Source organism: Parasteatoda tepidariorum, chromosome X1 (assembly GCF_043381705.1).
Source record: "Parasteatoda tepidariorum isolate YZ-2023 chromosome X1, CAS_Ptep_4.0, whole genome shotgun sequence".
NCBI classification, from domain to species: Eukaryota; Metazoa; Arthropoda; class Arachnida; order Araneae; family Theridiidae; genus Parasteatoda; species Parasteatoda tepidariorum.
Genome location: NC_092214.1, coordinates 21,678,152 through 21,684,711, shown reverse-complemented (window position 1 = coordinate 21,684,711; position 6,560 = coordinate 21,678,152).

Sequence of the window (6,560 nt, the reverse complement as noted above, 5' to 3'; positions counted from 1 at the left end):
GCTATGCTCTAAGGCAGGGGGGGGGCGAACCTTCATACACCAACGTGCCATTTTTTCTAAAATGTATTTTAATGAGGTCATAGACGTGCCGACAAATAGTTCTTCGTGATTATTGGGTAAATAATAATACTAAAAACTATCAACTCAAAACTCTTTATTTACTACGAAAAAATTTTTTTTTGCGATGTCTCAGTTATACGCGTAATTCAACTTAAAGTAACATAAGTGTGACTTCTGTTGTTGCAGATTAGCTGACAAATAGCATATATCAGGGTTATAAAATGTTAGTTTAAGCAGAACTGTTAATATTTATGCTAATTATTTATTGTTCGCTTGTAATTTATGGTTATTAATTACTTTTTGGCATTAATTGTTCTTTTTGTGTGAATTTTAATTGAATTGTTAATATGCTNAAATAAATAAAAAAGTAAATAAATAAATAAAAACATAATTTTGTTATTAAAAACCAACGGAATTTAAATTATTCAATTGATACATTTTTTCGTTCATATGGTAACGGTTTAACGTTTCATATGGTAATACAACACTGAAAAAACAAATTTAACTGAATAAATGGTTTTCAAGCTATGCTCTAATTTATCATGATAAAAATACCAAATTTTTCAATATTTATCCAAATTTTATCACACATTATAAAACCATTTTATATTGTTACCGAGCTTTTTCGTGTTTCCTTAGAGATCAGAAAGTTTCACCATATTCTATTAGCTTTCCCATACTTTTTTTTTCTCAGTGTACATAATTACTAATTTTTTGTGAAATTAAAAACATAAATCCCCTCTACAACTTCTTTTTTAATTTTTATAAATAAAATTGAATTTAAGTAATAAACTAAAGATTTTTTTTTTTGACTTTTAAATACGATCGAAATAAAATTTTCGTTTCAATACTCCAATATAATTTCAATGCAAACTAAATAAACATATCGCAAGAAAAGCACCTTAGGATATTATTTAACAGAACTCCATGACGTAAAAAGGGGGTTTAAATTTATTCTTATACGAACATAAGCTGAGAGGATAAAACATTTGAGAAGCATCAAACAAGCCAGTAGCTCTTTATAGACTAACACTATTTTAAACGTAGCTTAAAAATTTAAAAACTGTTAAATATTAAAAACTGTTGCAATTTCAAACACTGTTGGAAATTTTAGAACGGGATGAACCGTTTTAATGATCAATTTGCTTAGTTTTTGGTCAGCTTATAATTTTTTGCTAAAATTCTGTTATCTAGGATTTAAACTTTATTTTCAGAGTTTTTTTTAAAACTGTAATATAAATGTGTAATATAACAGCCTATGAATGTTTTGAAAGTAAATATGCTAACTTATTGGTAAACTTAAATCATCTCTTTGAATATCAGGAATTTTTTCACCTAAAACTAGAAGAATTTTCCTGACACTTAAATATGATTGCCATAAAAGTTTCGTTTTAGTACTTCAGTGATATTTCATCGTTAACTAAATAAACATACTGAAAGAAAAGCATCTCCTGATATTATTTGAGTGAACTTCATGACGCAAGAAGACGGTTTATTTTAATACTTATACGAATATAAGCTGAGAGGGTAAAACACTTGGGAAATATCAACCAAACCAGGAGCTCTTTTCAGATCATCCACTCTTTCAAAATAATACACATACACTTCTTGTATCCTCTCATCTGGATTGGGGCCAAAGTGAATGGTTGGGAGTAAAAGGTAAAGATACCAAAATGTGACAGTCATATGAAGGGAAGATTGTAAAGCCAAAAGAGATAAAGGAATTTGGTTTCACTTAGAGAAGCTTGACAGCGTAATTTTCGACTTGACATTAGTCTAACGATCTAGTCGGATTTCTAAAGTTAGGGATGCTTTACTTCCTAACTATGCAATTAGTTGTCCGTGTCGTTCGTTGTGGGTCCAAAAGATTCATTATAATGTAGAAGATGATCTGTTTCTACAACGCTGGGAGGCGAGTAATTGCTATGTACTCCAATTTTTTCCCTCTTCAAAAAAAAAAGGGGGGGGGAATATTTCTGCTTTTTTTAATCTTGTTAGTTTTGCAATATGGTGTTTTGGTATAGATTTGTTCTGTGTAATTTAAGCACCTTAGATGCTTATTGGATAAAAATTTATACATTAGCTTTTTTTTTTAATTACTCATACATATTCAATGCCCTTTTGTGAACAATTAATATATTTCATTAGTATTTGTTCACTGTGCTAATATTAATCACCATAACAGCGATTACGATGAAGTAATAACGTATGATATAATATATGCTTTTCACTTTTAAGCAAATATTTTGGTGAAAGCAAGTGACTTACAGGTGACGAGTTTTTAACTGTTAAGCTAATTATTAACTTAATTATTTTTAACTATTAACTATCAAGTTTTTAACTTCTAGATTAACTACTAAGTTAACAAGCATTTACTAAATAAAATAAATTTTATAAAACTGAACATTTTTGCCTTATATCAAATATAGTAATACTCTAAAAATTACTGATTCTTCTGGTTAAAATTGCCTAATTTTACCAAATATGTTATCAAACAGCGTGATAATAAAACCATATTTTATATGTAATTTTATTAAAAGTTGTAACCGGTTAAAATTGCCCTACTTTTTGGTGTTCCGATTGAGCCGGAAAATAAGGTAAATTCTTGCATATTCCGTTTGTTTTGATATTACTTTTTTCTCAGTGTCCTTCGTTATTTTTAAAATTTAAAAAAAAAAGAAAGAAAGAAATTAGACAGAAAAAGTTGCTTAAGTTATCACAAAATAAAAGAAAAAGCTTTAATAACAGATCTAGACCATTTATAGTGGAAACTGGAACTTTTCAGGTTATAAGACCAGTAAAAATACCAGCCAAAAACATTTTTAAACGAAATAAAAAACAGAATACCTTAAATAACTTTAGGTTTAAAAATCGGATTTCACGCACTACAGTGCAATTTTAATGATTCAATTGGCAGACGTTAAATATGATGATTAAGAGCTGAAGATAATAGGCAAGTTATGAAAAACATACTTCATCAAGAGAAACACATCTTTTTTACGAAGCATTCAGATTTTTGGTTTAAATTCTAAGAAGTAGCCACACTTTAGAAATTATGGTACAAATAGTTTATGAGAGCGTTCGTGCCTCTTTTAGTTAATTTTACTTCTTGCATATTTTGCCATATATCTAGAACTATTTAAGTGATTCAAAAAGTATTTGATGGGAATAAAAAAAAATTTTTAAGTAATTTTGTATAATTATTTAATTTAATATTAATTTAAACATTTTTAACATGAAAGCCAAGCAAATTTTTGATTAGCAGCTTTTAACACAGCTTTTTGTACTTTCTTTTGAGAAGTTCAGAAAAATGCTTTACTAATTACTAATAACTTTTTTAAATTTTGGCCATACTCAAATTGAACTTTTTCATAACTTGTGGAGAATATGTTATTTATGCACACCTCTGCGCGGTATAAAATAACTATACTTAAATACTAAATTTTCAACATTTCCTTTTATTTTCAAAATTTAACTCAATGTTTACTATGTTTTATTATAAACTATTTCGCAATACTCATTAAATTTCCTAAATCCAGTGAACGCTGAGTCATATTAAAAACTAAGTAGTAGTAGAAAAATTATGAAATTTATTGCCGAATTTTGGATGCAACTAGAATCTTTTTGCTATATATATATGTTAACTCAAAAGATTCCTAAAGAACTACTGAAAGTCGTTCAAACATTACGCAAGCACCCAATAGGGTTAGAGGAGTCTCTTAATTTGTTTATTCTTGTTGATAAGGGGGGACGAGTATGAGCAGTTCTTACGTGAATCATTAAAATCTTGTTATTTTCAAAATTCTCGTAGAAAGAAAATAGAAAAAATTGAAGCAAAAAATTACACATTGAAAAATTTGGAATAAGAGTTAATAGAGTAGGAATAAGAGTTGGGGAAGAGAAAACCAAAAAAAAGAACATTTCTTCAAAGAATCTTAAAGATCAAAAAAGTCAAAGTTAAAGCAAAAACTAGGGAAGGGGGCTGTTGCAATTTTGTTACGTAAGCACGGGAGGGATTTACGAATTACTTAATGTTTCTGACAAAGGGGTTGGGGAATCCAAAATTTTCAAAAACATGCTTACGTAAAATTTAAATATTCCCCTATGGAATGTTAGCGATACAAGCAGCGTGATTTTCAAATTAAAAGGGTCTAAAAGGGACCGTCCGAATAACATGTAAGCATGTTTTTGACAATTCTAAACTCCTTCTACGCACCCCTTTCAGCGTAATCCCTTTCAGTAAAAATAAGTAAAACATAAATCCTTCACACGCTTACGTAAGAAAGTCACAACACTTCTTTTATATTTCCTTCAATTTGATATTGACTTTTTTAACAATCTTATTTTCGAATTAAATACAAATAAAATCTGTAACTCTGCATAAACAAAGTTTTAGTTTAAATTTACTTCATAAAATTTTGAGCGCTGTCTTCTGTGTTTAAAAGTCTTGACCCGTAAGACTCTGAAAAAAATTTTCATACTTTTTCTTTCCTTAAATTTACTTTTTATTTCAAATATAAAATTTTCTAAAGTTTAATATTTCTGCAATTTTTTATACATATTTTGCATTTTAAAAAGAAAATTGAAAATAAAGGATTTTAATGTCTTACGCAAATAAGGAGATTTTTGTATCATACACTTCGGACCCCATGTTAATAAATATAAGTAAGACACCAACACCCTTTTCCCTTAGATGCTTACGCAATATTTGAACGTTTACATAATAAATATTTTGTTAGCTTTAAATTAAATTAAAGTTTTTGTCTGTTAGCTTAGAGAAAATTGAAAGCCATACTGTGAACGCTGTAAAGGAACGGCACACCATGATCTCTGCAAATTAATCCATAATTCTATAACCATAAAAATAAGAATAATAAAATCATAATTCGACGAAATCAGGAGAAAACAAAGCAGATTCTAAAAGAAACATCAACAGTGTTAAAAGAAACACTCCTTTTCGTTTGCAATTATTTATCTCTTATACTCCTCGTGACAAAATATTTATTGAAATGCCCGACTAATCAAGTGATCTTCATGTATCGATACACTGATAGAAATTTCTTGGAAAAATGGTTAAGTAACAATTTATTTAATTGTTATTTTACCAGATTCAAACAAAACAGCCAAATAACCATAAATAAGGTGGTATTCAAACTGCTCACTATGAAAAAAAAACGTTTATTATCTACTTTCACATAATACTCTTAAACAATCAGAATTTTATCGCACCAATTAGGCCCACCTAATAAAGCCACTTAGTTCCTTGCTGCTGGGTACCTATTATGGGTGAAAAGGGAAATCAGTCAGTCTCATGACAAACAAAACGGGAGGAGGATTCAAGTCCCAGGGCTAAAACCACAATATTTCATCCTCTCCCTTCAACAAGTGAAGAATTTCCAGTTTCCTGGACTCCCCAATTTGTGACCCTGGACTATTAAAATACGATACTCTCATTCACGCACAGATTGCTTTACCATAATGCTGCCTAACACAAAAAAATCTAGTATTTCCCATCTCTTACGATAGGTAAAACGACCTGATAAACCAATTAAACTGCATTCAACGGTTCATTTGATAAACACAACTCAACCACAACCTAACTTCAATGCCCATTATCTTACAAAAAGCACAGGTTCAATATTCAGTTAAACAGTTAAATTTCTTTTTTGCGGTTTTGAAGCGATGCGAGTACTAAAGGTAAAGAATGCTCTTTACCGTAAACTTTACGGTTAATTGGATGGGCAGACTGTTGCTGGTCATTTCACCATCCTTTTAGATAAAAATAAATAAATAAATAAATGAAAGTTGTAACAGAGTAAGAGTGAAAGAGTTCTCTTTTATTTTCAAAATTCATGTTGAGTTCAATTGGAAAATTAGGAAAAAACTTTTTCACGAATTGTCATTCTCTTTTCAAATTTTAAAGAATATATTTCACCTTAATACGTGCGTATCAGAAATTATTAAAATGAATAACTCATTGAAAGAAGTACAAATAAATAAATAAACAAATAAAATTTCACTTATATGAGTTAAGTACTCTAAGTATATTTTTCCTATAGCATTTACGCAACATTTAAGAAAAAGAGAAGAATATTCCCTTTCTGGAAAATTTTTTTTTACTTTCGTCTTAAGGAGAATTTATGTCCGAAATTCCCTTATTTACTTAATAACTAATTAATATATTTCACCAACTTTTGCTTTATTTTGTTTACTGAAATATATTTTATTGAATTTATTTATAGAAATTGAAATTTTAAGGTTATAAGTATCTTTAAAACTTCTGAAAAAATGAATGTTTTTCAATGCTAACGTTCTAAAAATGCTTACAATCTAAAAACTTAAAATTTGGCAATTAAGTTCAATAGAGCATATTTCAATGAATAAAATGAAACTACCGTTTTTCAAACTGATAACTGCCGCTTGATTTCTATTTGCTCCTAATATTTTGACAACGTTGCTAAATTGTTTTATATTTGTGCATAAAAAGTGAACTTTGGTTA